The 16,979-nt window shown below is 50.3% G+C and overlaps 2 protein-coding genes across 4 annotated transcripts in view; one reads left to right on the top strand and one right to left on the bottom strand.

The window, feature by feature from the left end:
* The window catches only part of PDE2A (phosphodiesterase 2A), a 393,922-nt gene that overhangs the window by 246,231 nt on the left and 130,712 nt on the right, over positions 1-16,979 (bottom strand). Inside the window, exon 1 of one of the 3 annotated variants that reach the window (XR_014525169.1) lies at positions 9,037-9,489. The exons of 1 other annotated variant lie outside the window; for it this stretch is intronic. The gene's annotated coding sequence lies outside the window, so the exon portion shown is untranslated. Of the gene's footprint in view, positions 1-9,036; positions 9,490-16,979 lie in introns of those variants that run through there. One more of the 3 variants, XR_014525170.1, reaches the window with a different exon arrangement.
* Positions 1-16,979, top strand: part of ARRB1 (arrestin beta 1) — a 558,582-nt gene that overhangs the window by 455,667 nt on the left and 85,936 nt on the right. The window lies entirely within an intron of this gene.

Here is a 16,979-nt window from a genome sequence, read left to right as displayed (position 1 = left end):
CTGTGAGGTGAGTGGGGCTGAGAGACTTCAGAGCAGTGTGACTAGCCCAAGGTCACCCAGCAGCTGCAGGTGGAGGAGCGGAGACGCGAACCCGGTTCACCAGATTACAAGTCCACCGCTCTTAACCACACCACCACACTGGCTCTCCATATAGAAAGGTGGCATACAAATTCTAATTCTAATTCTAATTCTAATTCTAATTATTATTATTATTATTATTATTATTAATTTATACATACATACATACATACATACATACATGCATGCATACATACTCCACCCATCTGGCTGGGTTTCCCCAACCACTTTGGGTGGCTCCCAACAGAGTATTAAAAACACGATAAAACATCAAACATTTAGAAACTTCCCTAAAAGTGAAATGAAAGGAACGTCTTCTTTGGGAAAGGCAGCCGTTCAGAATCTGCTAAACCTTTGGAAGTTTCAGATGGAGGAAGCCTGGCTGCCCGCTCAGAGCGATTTACATCTCTGCCCCTTCTAGGTGGGTGTGGCTTACAGCTAACCTCTAGAACAGCAATGGCCATACTCGGCCCTCCTGCTGTTTTGGGACTACGACTCCCATCATCCCTAGCTAACAGGACCAGTGGTCAGGGATGATGGGAATTGTAGTCCCAAAACAGCTGGAGGCCAAGTTTGGCCATCACTGCTCTAGAACAAAAAGAGAAGGTGGTGGTCAGTTGGTCCTTCCCTTTGTCCTTTTGACATGCTCTCGCTCTTCCTGTGCTCCCCTGGCTTGGAAACAAGAAAGAAACTGCAGCAGCAGCACCAGGGACTCACAATCAGATTATTTCCCATTTAGGCAGGCTGCTAACACATATCAATTAGGGTGTGATTTATCGGAGTGTCACTGACAGTGGATAATTGCATTGAGCTGCAAGCCGAGAGATCTAGCTTCTAGCCAGTGGCTGAAGGGACTAAAGTCATGGGCTGCTGAGAGAAGGAGGGGAAGGGGAAGGGGAAGGGGAAGGGGAAGGGGAAGGGGAAGGGAGAGAGAGAGAGAGAGAGAGAGAGAGAGAGAGAGAGAGAGAGATCCGTCCCATTAAAGCATGACTTTCTGCTGAGTTTTCGACTGGCGGTCTCCTAAATTAAGGCCCCAAAGTAGGTGGGAAATGGCTCCCAAAACCAGATCCATCCTAACCCATGGATGGCTTCCAAGATATGCTCCAGTTGTTGGGGATAGCCAGAGGTAGCAACCTCAAATGTGGTTCCCATCTGCGCCAGCCAGCATAGGCGCCGACTCCATGGGGCTTGAGGGGGCCCGAGCCCCCTCAAAAATTCGTTTGGGGGGGCTCCGCCCCCCCAATAATCTCCGGCGCCCCTCCAGCAGAGCGCCACCGCCGCCCTCCCCCAGCCCAAAATGCACAGGGTCGGGCTGCATGCCTCCTGCCCTCCCTCCCGAGCAAAAGCTCCACCTTCGGAGCTGATTAATAGGAGCAGCATGCTCTCCCCTATTCGCTCACGAGGAGGCGGCGCCACTTTATTTGCATATTCATGAGCTTATTTATTATTCATGAGCTTTCCCGGGCCCCCCCAATATTTTTTGTAAGTCCCCGTCCCTGCCAGCCAGCATGGCCAGCGCTCCAGGGCAATGAGTGTTCTGTTACCTTTGTTTATATCCTGACTTATACTCCCAGACCCGAGGCAGCTTAAAGACATTAAAACGATGCAGGGAAAATACAAAAAGCTGAAAACAGGGAAGTCATTACAAAGGTGATTAAATTCGAATAGATTTGAAACAATATTAAAAGCAAATCTATTAAAAGGCAGATAATAAAAGCGTTGCGGTGCTTCTAAGGTCCTTTCCTTAAAACCCAGTCTGCTCTCCCTAAGGTTGTTGTTGGCATTCATCTGTCCTGGAATACAGTTGGAAGGGACCCTAGCGGTCATCTAGTCCAACCCCCTGCAATGCAGGAATATGCAGCTGCCCCATATGGGGATCAAAACTGTAAACCTTCATGTTATCAGCATGATAACAAGCAACTGAGCTACCCAGGTCGATAAGAGACATTGTCTTAATGTGACAATGGAGTGCGCTTCCAGGGGTGAAGTCAGAATAACACCTGGGAATAACACCTCTAGACCTGTCTATGTGGCCCTTTGGATTCTGGCCATGCCCCCCCTCCCAGGGCCCCCCCTCCATCCCTCCCCCCCCCCCGCCTGGATTGCTCTGGCTTGGCCAGATTACATCCTTGGACTGCATTGCTGCCTCTTGCCTGCCTGTGTGGGGAGAGGAGTCCTGTAGGGGAGAGACCTCTGACCTTTGCATGCTTGTGAATGCACTGTATTGTACAAAAGGCAAATAAATAATAATAATAATAATAATAATAATAATAATAATAATAATAATAATTTATACCTCGCCCATCTGGCTAGGTTTCCCCAGCCACTCTGGGAGGCTCCCAACAGAATATTAAAAACACGATAAAGCATCAAACATTAAAAGCTTCCCTAATCAGGGCTGCCTTCAGATGTCTTCTGAAAGTCAGATAGTTGTTTCTTTCCTTGACATCTGGTGGGAGGGTGTTCCACAGGGCGGGTGCCACCACTGAGAAGGCCCTCTGCCTGGTTCCCTGTAACCTCACTTCTTGCAGTGAGGGAACCACCAGAAGACCCTCAGAGCTGGACCTCAGTGTCTGGGCAGAACGATGGGGGTGGAGACGCTCCTTCAGGTATATTGGGCCAAGGCCGTTTAGGGCTTTCAAGGTCAGCACCAACACTTTGAATTGTGCTTGGAAACATCCTGGGAGTCATTGTAGGCTCTGGTACTGCTGTACCCACTTTCGCCTCTGGCCCTGACTGGTTCATGCCCCCTAGAAGATAGCCCATGAGATAATACGGCCCCAGGCCGAAAACATTTCCCTCCAGCTGTATGGTAGGGGTCCAAGGATATCTGGAATTAACCATGCTGGTTCCCCCGTTGTAGAGACTGGATGCCTCTAGAGACTGGTCATCCTTTTGTGTTGCTGGATCAATTTCTTTGCAGGAGAGAGGTTGCGGTGGATATTTATCTTTCTAAAATCATTTCTGTTGGGATTTTTGAATGAGCTGGAGATTTAGAACGTTGCAGAGCTGGTGCAGAAGGGAAGAAGGGGGAACAGGTTAAACGACAAACCAGGAGGTCCACAGTTCAAATGTCTCCTCTGCCATGGACTCCCTGAATAGCCATCAGAAAGCCGTTTTTTTTTTTTTTTTAAGCTTTGGCAACTCTGAAATATGGGGATATCATCTGACTGACCTGCACCCCATTTCTGTAAGGATTACAAGGTACTATACATGAGAAGTCCCCAAAACACAAATGAACCCTGGGGACCTTGATTCTCTTGCGATAAAACAGGGTTTTCTCCATATTCATGAGGACTAGGAAGTTACTTTTGTAAGAGACTGGAGGTCACAACAAAATCCTTGCGATATGGTGAAAAATAAGGACATCAGCAATTGGACAGGGAGATATTAAGAGTGGCATTTCCACTGGAAGTTTGGTCACTAGTCACCGCAGAACACATGCAAGGTGCTCATTCAGCCTTCCCCAAGCTGTTGCCCTCAGGATCTTTTGGACTACAACTCCCATCAGCCCCAGCCAGCACGCTGATGGGAGTTGTAGTCCAAAGCATCTCTCTGGCCTGTGCTAACTGGGACTTCTCTGAGTTGCAGTCCAACTCACCCAGAGGGCACCAGGTTGGGGAAGGTCCTGTTGCTTATTTTCAAGAGCAGAGAACAAGCAGGCTTCTCTGCAAGATTCAATGGGGAACTCTAATTTCTCCTGTCGCAGGAAGAGGCGGCAGCTTCTGCCTCTTCCTGGCAGGGAAAACGAAGAAATTCTGCAATGGGTGTTGCAGAGAAGCAGGGAAACAGGAAATGTGAGATCCTCATGCTCAAACGCTCAGCGTCTGCAAATTTTGCATTTCATTTGCCTCTGCTCTGACCATACTGCTTGCAGTTCCACCCCACCCTCACACAATGTGCATCTGAGGATCACACTTCGCACCTCTGAGGAAGGCCGACTCCGGTCCTTGGCAGTGTGGGATGTGAAACACAAAGCAGTCAAATGCAACATTCCTAGAGTGGACATAAAAAGGGGATGTCTGGACCAGCCAGTCAGAACTTTCTGTTTCCTCCTGGGCTGGGACAGACCTCCTCTACATGTGACCAGAGGTGGGCGGGAGTTTGAAGAAGAAGAGTTTGGATTTGATATCCTGCCTTTCACTCACTTTAAGGAGTGACCTCACCTGTACAGGTAACAAAATAGCACAAGGGAGGCTGCCATCTCTCTCTCTGACTCCATTGTTCGAAGAAGCAACATCTTCTTACCCTGAGAGGACAAAGGAACTATCTCCTCATGGGACAGATTCCAGGTGTATATACTTTGCAACCTAAGTCTGCCTTCTGGGATCCATCTGTGAACAGAATGTGTGTGAGTAAACTCTTTTATACCAGACTGTGTCGTATCTAATCTTTTATGAGGGAATAAAGGGGAATTGACCGGGAAACTTATTTTAGAGGCTTATACAAGCCTGGCAAAGACGTTATCCGCTGGTACGAGTTTAAAAGGGGAATGTTACTCTGCTAAATTGTAGAACTTGTTAACACATGTTGGGAAGGATATAATTAAACAATATATCCTCTCCTGCCTCCCTGAACATTCCCACAGGCAGTATGAACATGAGTAGAGCCTGCTGGATCAGCCCAATGGCCCATCTAGGTCAGAATCCTGCTCTCACAGGGGCCAACCAGATGCCCCAATGATAAGCACCCACCTCCACCCCACAGGGTAGCTGGCATGGGGCCCTCAAGACACTGAAGGACTCCAACTCCCATCAGCCCCAGGCAGCAGGGTCAAGGAAGATGGGACTTGCAGTCCCATAAGATCCAGAGGGCGCCATGTTGGCTTCTTGAGTCACAGGCTATCCAAGGTGGTTCTGAAGAAAGGGGCAGCTGCATGGCATCACTGCACCTCAAAAGACCGACAAGACTTCACTCAGCAGACAGTTGACCTATGGAACTCCCTCCCAGTGGAGGCAGTGATGGCCGCCATCCTGGATGGTTCTAAAAGAGGATCAGACAAATTCATAGAGGAGGAGAGGGCTGTTGAAGGCTACTAGCCAGGGTGGCTTTGGGCTGCCTCCACAGTTGGGGGTCAGCAAAGCTTATGGGTCACAGTTGCTGGAAACCACAGGAAGGGAGAGGGCACCTGCGCTCGGATCTTGATTGCAGGTTTCCCACAACGGGCATCTGGTTGGACACTGTAAGAACAGGAAGCTGGACTAGCTGGGTGGATGACCTCAGCCAGCAGCTGCCCCTTATGTTTTTTGTAGAATGAATGGTGAATAAAGTCCGGACATCAGCTACTAGTCTGACAACAAAGCAAGCAAATCAGGATGAATACTGAATAAATCAGTCTGGAGTAGCCCTGGGTGTGTTTCATGTGGCAGCAGTGGCGTAGCATGGGGGGTGCAGGGGGGGCCGGCCGCACCGGGCGCAACATCTGGGGGTTAGGGTTAGGGGGCGCAAATCCACGGGTTAGGGGGTGCAAATCCATGGGCTAGGGGGCGCAAATCCACGGGTTAGGGGGCGCAAATCCACGGGTTAGGGGGCGCAAATTACTTGCCTTGCCCCGGGTGCTGACAACCCACGCTACGCCACTGTGTGGCAGACATCAGCAAACCACCCAGGCTCCCTAAAAAAACCCACGAAAGGTCAGAAAGAAACCAGGGTTTAATGCCATCGTTTCTCACTATAGTTATCACACAAGAACATGTTTAAGAAGCCTCAAAGCTTTTCTTTAAATGTCAAGCGCGCAGGGAGCGATGAGAGATTGGGGAGGGAGGGGGAGGGAGAAGACGAGCTGTAAACCCTTTTCCACAGCCACCCTTCTACCCCACCCCCCCAAAAAAAAACCATGTCCCCGCACCCCTTGATCTGGTCCACAACTCCACACACACAAACCCCAGACCAAAAGGAGTGTCTTTTCAGTAGCCGAGTCCCTTGGCGGTTTGGCGTCTCCAACAGCTTCTAGTATTGCTTAGTACTGCAGTCAGATTATTTATCGATTTATTTTTATTATGCACACCTATTCCCACCCTCAGATTGCAGGCCAGGTTATGACACCAAACGGCGTAGACAAGAAACACAGTCATCAGCAAGCTAAACCGCGGAGACCTCTAAAAACCAGCTCGATCGTGGCATTTCTCTGTTGCTGGCATCTAAAAAACAATGGCGTGGTAAATACCATGATGTGATAACAGGGTGTGGACCGTCCGGGTCTCTCTACTGGACTCTCCCTAAACTAAACCACACCCTTTCTTCCCAGGCAGCCCCCCACCCCACCCCATTGGACTGAAGTATGCCTCTTGGTTTCCTGGATGTGTAGAAACCTCTGGCCTTTACATGCGCATAGGAAGCTGTGTTTTACAGAGTCAGACCGTCGGCTCACTGAGCTCATATTGCCTAGAGTTTCTCATACTTAGGTCTCCAGCCAGTGGTATAGCATGGGGGGGCGGTTCCCCTGGGCACTAAATTCTTAGGGGTACAAAATTTCAAAAGACAAAAATGTAGGAATAAAAAATAGCACATCCTCCCCCTCACAGAGAAAATCTCCTGGCGATCGCGTGGGCAGATGGAGGAATGAATTTGAGTGACGGCCGCTTTGCTAGGGCACCCTCTGCGCAGACTTTGGAAAGGTAATCACTCTGAGCAATCTCCCATCCCACTCTCCTCCATGCTCAAAGCTCATGGGGCACCTCGGCTGCCACTCAGGTCAGTCGCTGAGCTATCGCCCCTCCCTTCCACCTTATCGGCAGGCCGCACTGAGGATCCTTGCCTTGCTCCGGGTGCTGGCAACCCACGCTAAGCCACTGTCTCCAGCTGTTTTGGGGCTGCCACTCCCAACATCCCTGGCTAGCAGGACCAGTGATCAGGGATGATGGGACCTGGACTTCAAAATCAGCTGGAGTTGGGGAAGCCCTGGTCTACCCTGATTGGCAGTGAAAGTTCCAGGAGTTCAGGCAACATTCTTTGCCAAGCCTACCTGAAGATACCGTTGCGGACTGAACCAGGACCTCTGATCTATGGCCCATCTGTATGGCTGAAATGGCCGCTGTACAAAGGTGAGAGCCACAGCTGTCACTCTTCCTACTTTTGCACCCAGCCCCGCCCACAAGTATGACGAATGTTCCCCACCAGTGATTGACGGTTGCTCATTCATAATGATACACATGTCCGCTTAAGCCTTAAAAAAGCTTTGCCAACCCGGCGCCCTCCAGATTCCAGATATTTCGGACTACGACTTCCAACAGGTTGGCAAAGGCTGCCTTGGAAAGCCACAGCGCTGCTTCCTCTTAACCTCGCACCACGCCAGCGCTGACCGAAAGCACATTGCATGTATACGTTGCAGCAAATGAACATCTCTGCCAGAATCACACAATCTTGGTCCAGAACAGACGCCGGTCAGGAAATCAGGGAACTGGGAGAAATCCACAGCCAGCAGGGCTTCCGCCCATCAATTCACATCACCCACAGGCTGCTGCTGCAGGCAGAGAGCAGAAGGGATGGCATTTGTGCCAAGATGCTCCAGCAATCAGGCCATTTTTCAGAAAACAGAACGGAGCCACATGCTGCTGCAAAGAGCCTGAGGAGGCACACACGCAATTCTCTCCCCCTCTCCATGCTAACCTCACAACAGCCCTGTGAGGGAGGCTGGGCAGAGAGCAGTGGCGTAGCGTGGGGGTGCAGGGGGGGCCGGCCGCACCAGGCGCAACATCTGGGGGTTAGGGTTAGGGGGAGCAAATCCACGGGTTAGGGGGCGCAAATTACTTGCCTTGCCCTGGGTGCTGACAACCCACGCTACGCCACTGGCAGAGAGATGGGGACAGGCTCAAAGTCACTTGGCGAGCTTCATGCATAGCTGTCAGCTTTTCCCTTTTCTTGTGAGGAATCCTATTTGGAATAAGGGAATTTCCCTTTAAAAAAGGAAAACATTGACAGCTATGGCTTCATGGCTGAGTGGGGATGAGAACCCTGGGTCTCCCTGGTGCTAGTCAGACACTCTAATGACTGTAACATGCTGGTGTCAGAGCACAGCGACGGAAATGTGACAAATATACACCCCCCTCCAAAAAAATAAATAAACAAAACCACAACAACCCACATTAGCAGTCTAAAAAGTTACAGGGTTTCAACGGGAAGCGCCCCAGTTTGGAAAAGTTGCAGTACACCCACCCTGAAACTTTTGCAAGCTCAAACAGAATTAAAGTGGGATTGCGTATAACCTCCCTGATACCATCAAGAGCGCAAATCATGACAACCGGACAATAAAAGAGGCATCTAGGAGGAGGTCTCCCCTGGCAGACATTTCATCCCCAACCTGAAAGGCAGCGCAGAACAGGAAGGAAACACCCAAGTCCAAAAACTTTTACGCTCAGAATCATTTTCAGAGAATCTCAGGGCCAACGGCGAACAGTTATTTTCCTGTTTTAGGCATAGGGGGTGGTTACCTGTGATGCCCACCGGACCCGGAGAGATCTGGGGGCAACAGCGGGAATATGCCCCGACAGGGCAGAGTGAGGTTTAAGGTGGGTGGATCTGCCGGGATCCCTGACGGATCAAGCACTAAGGAGCAGCCGTTCTCGCTCCCAGAAGACAAGGAGGAAATGTTCCTCCGGCTGTCCTGAAATGCTCAGCCTCGCCACCCACCATGCTCCGTAATGCTCGCTAGTGCTCAGTCAGCCACCTCGACTTCCCCAACAGGAAAACGCACACGCAACCGGAGCACAGTTGTTACGCTTGCACACGTGCACAAAGCCCTAAAGCAGAAAGGCAGGCAGCAAGCAATTCCGGAGCCCTCTCGGGAACAGGGGACCTAAAGTCGGGCGCTCCTTCTCCCCGAAAAGGATGCGAATCGCAACTATAAGAGACTAGGACAAGGAAAAGAGGGGGGCAGGGTTGCAAGCTGGAGAGGCAGGGAGTTTGGGAGGCACAGCCGAGCGCCCCTCGAAGCGCATCGAGTAAAAAACGGGTCCTTACACTCTCGGAGAAGGTGCCCATGTCCGGAGCCCATCACCTGCGATCCGGCCAGCCTGCTGGGTCCCTGGAAAGTGGTGCTGAGGCTGCGGGGAGACGGGGCTCAGCTCGGCTGCCCTGGAAGAGGGAGTCTCGTCCTGCCCATTTCCTCCAAGCTCCGGCTGGAACCGCTGCGGTCTGCAAGGAGGCTCTCCCTCGGCGCGAGAGCGCGCGGCTGCCTCTCTCCGTGCGAGGATGATGCGGGAAGTGTGTGCGCCCGGGCGAGGGAGGCAGGAACGGGGCGCCGAGCCAAGCCAAGCCCCCCCCCCCCCGCGCTCCCCAACTCATCTGCCGTGCCTGGCGAGGGAGCCTCGCTCACCAGGACCAGCCTGGGTTTCTTGCGTGAGTTAGGAAGCACGAGCGCTTTCCTGCACAGAAAGCGAGAGCGCAGCTTCTCTCCACCCGCCTCTCTAAGTGAGATTGAAGCTCCCTTTCATATTGCAGAAGGAGCTGTGGCTCAGCTGCTTTGAATGCAGAAGGTCTCAATGATATATCCAGGCAGGGCGGGGAAACCCTGGGCAACCTGCTGCCAGCCAGAGCAGACATTACTGAGCTAGATGGACACCATGGCTCTATATCATAGAATCAGAATTTGAAGGGGTCCCCATGATCATCTAGTCCAACCCCCTGCAATCCAGGACTATGCGATTTTACCATAGGGGATCGAACCTGCAACCTCGCCATTTATCAGCACCACGCAACCAATTGTGCTACCCAGGTACAAGCCAGCTCCTGCTCAATTCAACTCTATTTTCTTTTTGTAGAACCACAGAGACTAGAATCTTCTTCTTCTTGTTGTTGTTGTTGTTGTTGTTGTTGTTGTTGTTGTTAAGGGGAAGGTCCCAAGTTCAGTTCCACCACTGGCCTCTCCAGACAGGACAGGGAAAGAGCCTTCTCTGATACCCTGGAGAGCTGCTGCCCGTCTGTGTGGACAACACCAAGCAAGATTGACCAGTGTTCTGATTCAATCTAAGACACTTACCTCTATTCCTATGAAATCAGCGGCTTGCATTATATGCAACCAGCCCCTTCCGACAGAGGCACATGGCGGCAGGGGTTTTGTAGGGCGAGATGTCAGCCAGGGACTGCTCTGTGGCCTGACTCTGGAAGCAAAAGTTAGCAGCCCACAGAAAATTCTCCTCATCTCTACATAGCCCCTGTTCCTGGGTGGTCTAGGGACAGTCACTGAATCTCTCGGGTTGTTGTGGGGATTAAATGGGGAGGGGGGAGAAGAGGAGAACCACCCTCGCTACCTTGAGCTCCCTAGAGGAAAAGGTGGGCTAGAAATGCAATACAGTGGTACCTCAGGTTACATACGCTTCAGGTTACAGACACTTCAGGTTACAGACTCTGCTAACCCAGAAATAGTACCTTGGGTTAAGAACTTTGCTTCAGGATGAGAACAGAAATCGCACGGCAGCAGCGGGAGGCCCCATTAGCTAAAGTGGTGCTTCAGGTTAAGAACAGTTTCAGGTTAAGAACGGACCTCCGGAACAAATTAAGTACTTAACCCGAGGTACCACTGTACTAATAATTCTGCGGCATAGAAGGGGAGGGGGCTGACTGCCTGAAATCAGTTCACCATCAACTCCCCGCATCATAGAGTTGGGAGGGACCCAGGGGTCATCTAGCCCAACCCTCTGAAATTCAGGAATGCATACTTCTCCAGGTACTTGTCTGATATGCTTCTTCGCAGAATAAGCCTGCAGAACTCACTGCCACAGGAGCACACATGAGTGGAGATCATTTTGCGGCAACAAAAATCTAGTTCACTGAGAGGTGTCCCTGTCCATAACTTGTGCTCAGACCAGGCATAGGCAAACTCAGCCCTCCAGATGTTTTGCGACTACAACTCCCATCATCCCTAGCTAACAGGACCAGTGGTCAGGGGTGATGGGAACTGTAGTCTCAAAACACCTGGAGGGCTGAGTTTAGGGATGCCTAGTTTAGACACACACCCTTATGAAGTCAGGCATGCTCTTTCAAGAGAAAGTTGGTGGGGAGACGTGACTTTATCATCACACCCAATGCTACAATTTGGGGTCACTAAAGGCCTCTTTAAGGGTGCTTTTATTGTCTTCTTGTCCTGATGCTATGAGCACCAACTACTTCCTCAACACTGCCCCTGTCAGTGGAAACTGCCCTCCCTGCAAAGTCACTCACAAGGTTGGCCAGGTTGGCTAGCCGTCCCCTGCAATGTCAGGGGCAGATCTATGTGAAATGGCACATGTGTAAAATATCTAGGTTCAAATCCCCACTCAGCCAAGGAGGCCAGTGAATTTGGGCCAGTGACAGCCTCTCAGCCTTGTGAGATATTCTCAATTCACGTTTTGCTATTTCCTCCTTTCTTCCATGCCCTTGTTAAATCTCAGCTGGTCTGTAAGCTCCTTATGCAGCCGCACCAGTTTTCTTAGATGCCTCCCACTTCTCTTTCTTGTTGGTATCGCCTGCATTTGGGCCTTCAGTATTTCACCCATACTCCCATCCATCCTGAATGAGTCTATGATGCCATGTTATATATGCACATGACAGGAGCTGAAGCTCGCAGAATTTCCCTGCAAGTTTGCTAGAGAGAACTCTGAGAGAGACTCCTTTTGTGCCCTGACAGCAGGAGGACTTAGCTGTAGCTTCTCTTACCTGCCTGGGCAAAACCTCCTCCCATCTCTTTCTGCTCTGCCAGCAATTTAGTCTAGGTCCATGTCTCCTCTGCTACTTTAGAAGAGTCTGTTTGGACTTGATATCCCGCTTTATCACTACCCTAAGGAGTCTCAAAGCGGCTAACATTCTCCTTTCCCTTCCTCCCCCACCACAAACACTCTGTGAGGTGAGTGAGGCTGAGAGACTTCAGAGAAGTGTGACTGGCCCAAGGTCACCCAGCAGCTGCATGTGGAGGAGCGGGGAATCGAACCCGGTTCACCGGATTACGAGTCCACCACTCTTAACCACTACACCACACTGTAGTCATCTAGTCAAGAGTCACCTAGTCCAGCCCCCTGCGATGCAGGAACCGCGGCTCAGGAATCCCTGACAGATGTCCATCCCACCTCTGTTTGAAAGCCTCCAACAAAAGAGTCCACCACCTTCTGAGGGAGCCTATTCCACTGTCGACACCATCCCGGGACATCAGGAAATCCAAAAATGGTGATCTCAACATTGCCATGTATCTTCTACCTTACCACCCTGTCCTTTTTCAGAGACCTGTCCAATGTCCATAACCTAAGGTTACCAGATTTTTTCCAATGAATCTGGGGACACCATACATACATACATACATACATACATACATACACACATACACACACGTTCGGGATGTTGATGCTGCAGCAATGGTGGTGATGGAGGGACGGCCAACGCCTTGACCTCAACCACCATGTTTCCCCTTCCTCTGAGGCTTCTATCTCCTTTCTCCATAAGCCTGGGTGGCAACAAGGCTCGGGTAGCACAATGCCTCCTTTCCCATCGGAGCAGTCCCAATCCCATTCCTACTTGTGTGTAAGCAGGAGGGGGCGGGGATTTCTCAGCTGGGAAGGGAGGCTTCCCACTGCCTAAATGAGAGGTCCCTGGCCCCTCCTGCTTGCACTCAAGCTCTGACAGGCAGCGTGAAGGCCCCCTTCACAGCTGAGAGATCCCCGCTTGCTTGCACACAAGTAGGAGTTGGGAGGCTGTTCTGATAGGCAGCATGAAGCCTCCCTTCACAGCTTAGTTGCTGGGCTCAGGGAAGGTGGAGGCAGCCCGGAAGCTGCATCTTGGAGCCCCTGCACCACCATCTCATGGGGACTTCCCAGCAGCTCCTGAAGCCAGCCAGAGCCAACTGCTCCGGGCTGCTGAGACTGCCGCCGCTGCATTCCCCGGGGACGTTAGATGAAATCCGGGGACATTCCAGGGATGGTATTTGTCCGGGGACTTATTCACAAATCCGGGGACTGACCCCGGGAAACGGGGACATCTGGTAACCCTACAATAACCCAGCCTGTGTTGCTCCAGGTGCAACAGTGTGTCAATATCACAGTTGTGAGATTTTCAGAAGGCTCTTCCCAGGCCCCTCTGCTAACAAAGCACTTCTCAAAGTGGGTGCAAAGCCATTTATTTAAGAGTGGATAGCCCAGTTCTGTTCATCTGACCTGCCTCTCTCTCTCTCGCCATTGCTTTTTCTGCCTGCTAAACTAGAAGCAACAGAAGCGGCGCCACACTGCCTCCCAGCGTGCGCATGACCCCCTGGATGGTGAGCAAAACAGCACCAGAACCAAGCATGGGAATCTTTGCCTCCTGGCTGCATGGCTGAGATCAAGTTGGAAAAGCTTCAGGGAAGAACAAACAAGATGAGCCAGGAGAGGGAGCGATTCCCCTGCAAAGAAAGGTTGCAGCATTTGGGAGTTTTTAATTTAGAGGAAAGCAAGGAAGAGACCTGATAGAAGTTTATATGTTGGAAATGTAAAGAGAAAGAAGGTTCTTTTTATCATATATGGGGGTCTTGTAGTAAGATTAAAGCTTACTGGGAAATGATATAGAATGAATTGAAAAGGATGTTTAAAATAACATTTGTGTAAAACAAAAAAGAAGAAGAAGCTTTTCTCTGGGGAATTATAGGGACAGAACTACCTAAACTGTATAGAAACGTATTAAACTAAAAAAGCCAAAGCAATTCTGGGCTGCATCAATAGGAGTATAGCATCTAGATCAAGGGAAGTAAGAGTGCCACTGTATTCTGCTCTGATCAGAGCTCACCTGGAGTACTGTGTCCAGTTCTGGGCACCACAGTTCAAGAAGGACACTGACAAACTGGAACGTGTCCAGAGGAGGGCAACCAAAATGGTCAAAGGCCTGGAAATGATGCCTTATGAGGAACGGCTAAGGGAGCTGGGCATGTTTAGCCTGGAGAAGAGGAGGTTAAGGGGTGATATGATAGCCATGTTCCAATATATAAAAGGATGTCACATAGAGGAGGGAGAAAGGTTGTTTTCTGCTGCTCCAGAGAAGCGTACACGGAGCAATGGATCCAAACTACAAGAAAGAAGATTCCACCTAAACATGAGGAAGAACTTCCTGACAGTAAGAGCTGTTTGACAGTGGAATTTGCTGCCAAGGAGTGTGGTGGAGTCTCCTACTTTGGAGGTCTTTAAGCAGAGGCTTGACAACCATATGTCAGGAGTGCTCTGATGGTGTTTCCTGCTTGGCAGGGGGTTGGACTCGATGGCCCTTGTGGTCTCTTCCAACTCTATGATTCTATGATTCTATGATTATTCATGTATAGGTGGCAAGAATGTTACTCACCCAAAGATGGAAAGAAGCAGAAGTCCCAGCAAAGGAAGAATGGATACAAAAAGTTATGGAATCTGCAGTAATAATTAAACTTACTGGAAGAACATTGGCAGGATTATTGCAATAACCTGCAATTTTATAAGTGTATATATATTTAAAGTAGATGAATAAATGAGCAAATTAAAGTAATTTGGATATACAGAAGATATTAAAAATAAATTTAAGGAAATGGAGAAAGAGGGGAGAGGAAGTCAAGTTTTGAAATGTTAAAATGATTGTAATTAGTGAAATGTATAAACCCGAAAAATATAAATAAATTTTATATATAAAAAAAAAAGTTTATAAGATTGTGCATGGCAGAGAAAAGGGGGAGAGCGAAAGCTTTTCCTTTGTCTTCATAGCACTAGAACTCATGGACTTCCAATTAAGCTGAACATTGAAAGATTCGGGACACAGAAAAGGAAGTGCTCCACACAGCACATATATAAACTGTGGAACTCCCTGCCACAAGAGGCAATGATGGCCACCAACATGGATGGATTTAAAAGAGGATTGGACAATTTCATGGAGGAGGAGACAGCTATTGGGTGCGCTGCTTCTGAATACCAGTTGCTGGAAACCACAGGAGGGGAGAGTTGCTCTCGTGCTCAAAACCTGCTTGCCAGCTTCCCATATAGGTATCTGACTGGCCACTGGGAGAACAGGAGGCTGGGCTAGGTGAACCTAGCTGAGTTTCCTGCATTGCAGGGGGTTGGACTAGATGAACCTTGGTGTCCCTTAAAGGTACAGGGACCCCTGACGGTTAGGTCCAGTCGTGGCCGACTCTGGGGTTGCGGCGCTCATCTCGCTTTACTGACCGAGGGAGCCAGCATACAGCTTCCGGGTCATGTGGCCAGCATGACTAAGCCGCTTCTGGTGAACCAGAGCAGCACACAGAAATGCCGTTTACCTTCCCTCCAGAGCGGTACCTATTTATCTACTTGCACTTTGACATGCTTTCGAACTTCTAGGTTGGCAGGAGCAGGGACTGAGCAATGGAAGCTCACCCCGTCGCAGGTATTCGAACTGCCGACCTTCTGATCGGCAAGCCTAGGCTCTGTGGTTTAACCCACAGCGCCCCCACATCCCCCTGGTGTCCCTTACTACTCTACAATTCTATGATTCTATGAACCATCGCCTGATCTAGCAACGCTGCCCAGGAGGCTCTTTGAATGTTTTTCATTTGTCCTGAATGAAATACCAATTACAGTGGTACCTTGGGTTAAGAACTTAATTCATTCTGGAGGTCCGTTCTTAACCTGAAACTGTTCTTAACCTGAAGCACCACTTTAGCTAATGGGGCCTCCCACTGCTGCTGCATGATTTCTGTTCTCATCCTGAAGCAAAGTTCTTAACCCAAAGTATTATTTCTGAGTTAACAGAGTCTGGAAGCTAAAGCGTCTGTAACCCGAGGTACTACTGCAATACATTTGCTTGGGAAAATCCACTTGTGAGAATGTATTGCATGAAAACAGTGGGTTTCCCCGGCAGTCCCTCTGGACACCTCCAGAGTCTGTTCAGCCTGGCTTTCCACAGATAAAGCTTGCCAGTCGTGCTCCCTTGGCCAGCTCCAAGAGCAATAAAATAGCCACACATCCCATTAAGCAGAACAAACAAGAACACCTCCCACTCTCTGCTGCCACCGCCTGCCTGCCAGCCCCGCTGTCTTCCTGAGCTTCCAGTTACTCTCCCCAGCAGGAGGAGAGCAGCTTGTGCCTGTTGCCAGAATAGAACGGAATTCCTGACCACCAGGCAGGGCCCGCCTTCCAGGGCTGCTGTGCAATCTTGGATGCCGACAAGCCACACGGGCGGGTGACCTTCTCAGCTGACTGGTGCCGCCTCCTCTCATGCGCATAGCACTCCTTTTGTGGAACAGAACATTTGCCTGCCATAAAACCGGAGAGGCGCAGCCGACAGGAGGACGTCGCCGGTGCAATTTGCCATTTTTTAATTGGCAACGCGCTTTAGGAGTCTTTAGCAACCCTTCGAGGGCAAAGTCAATTACTCTCATCTAGCAGATAGCGGACTTTATTGCTCTCTGTTACTGGTGCCGTGTGCCGCCAACGGGGAGGGCTTGCTGGAAAGGATAAGGGCATAAAAAGAGGCTGCTGGATCAGGCCAGTGCCAGCATCCTGTTCTCACAGGCGGCAACTAGATGCCCAGGCTGAGGAACTCCCTCCTGCAGAACTTTCCTGGCACCTTCATCATGCAACTTCTGGGGCACGCAGAAGGCTTTTAAACTCTTCTTAATGTTGTGCTATAATGTTGCAGCCTGCTCTGACGCCTTAGGAGGAAGAATGAGCACTGCGTACATGCAGAATGATCTGGAACAAAGAACCATGGAATTCTACAACTGGAAGGGACGCCAAAAATCATCTAGTCCTTGCAAGGGCGGGATCACAGCTAAAGTATCCTGTATACCTGAAGAAACATCTCCACCCCCATCGTCCTGCCCGGACACTGAGGTCCAGCGCCGAGGGCCTTCTGGCGGTTCCCTCCCTGTGAGAAGTGAAGCTACAGGGAACCAGGCAGAGGGCCTTCTCGGTGGTGGCGCCTGCCCTATGGAACGCCCTCCCATCAGATGGCAAGGAGATAAGCAATTACATGAA

The sequence above is a fragment of the Podarcis liolepis genome (assembly GCF_965112155.1).
Source record: "Podarcis liolepis genome assembly, chromosome: 4".
Taxonomy (NCBI): domain Eukaryota; kingdom Metazoa; phylum Chordata; class Lepidosauria; order Squamata; family Lacertidae; genus Podarcis; species Podarcis liolepis.
Note: the sequence above shows the minus strand (reverse complement) of the source record. Positions and strands in the feature narration are given on the sequence as shown.